At 34.4% G+C, this 465-nt stretch overlaps 1 protein-coding gene across 1 annotated transcript in view; it reads left to right on the top strand.

Annotated features, from left to right (window-relative positions):
* Positions 1 to 465, top strand: part of LOC119586023 (putative 3-phosphoinositide-dependent protein kinase 2) — a gene marked incomplete at its 5' end in the record, with an annotated part of 38,876 nt that overhangs the window by 2,464 nt on the left and 35,947 nt on the right.

Below are 465 nucleotides of genomic sequence, written 5' to 3'. Positions count from 1 at the left end.
ATGACAACTTCCTGTTCCCCCTTTTTAAAATTATTCTGCGAATTTGTATTATTTCTTGTTGCCGGTTGATTTTTAGGTGTTTTACTTCTTTTTTGCAAACCACATGTTCTTTGCAGTTGGTGTTTATATTTGCGAATTTTAGGGGTTCGGCATTGCAAAGTTTATGGGTGCCGATTTTCATTTGTTTATTGATATGAATTTAGCAATAAGGATGAAAATGTTCTAAAGTCTACCAGGGGCAAAATGGTTAATGTGAAAATCATTGGGGAAATTTTGTCCAAAGTGTTTTAGAAGAGAATTGCAATAAGACAAGTTTCAGACTATTTGGATACCTTGAGAAAGCAATGGTAAGAATTATCGGGCAGTTTTGAAACCAGAAAGTTTTGGACGCAGGAAAAAATTTTTCAGCCTTAACAAGTTTTTCTCGAACCCTAGAGTAGGTCATTGAATTGATGAATAGCTATG

This window comes from Penaeus monodon, chromosome 20, assembly GCF_015228065.2.
Source record: "Penaeus monodon isolate SGIC_2016 chromosome 20, NSTDA_Pmon_1, whole genome shotgun sequence".
Classification (NCBI taxonomy): domain Eukaryota; kingdom Metazoa; phylum Arthropoda; class Malacostraca; order Decapoda; family Penaeidae; genus Penaeus; species Penaeus monodon.
This window is presented reverse-complemented; position numbering and strand designations above follow the sequence as displayed.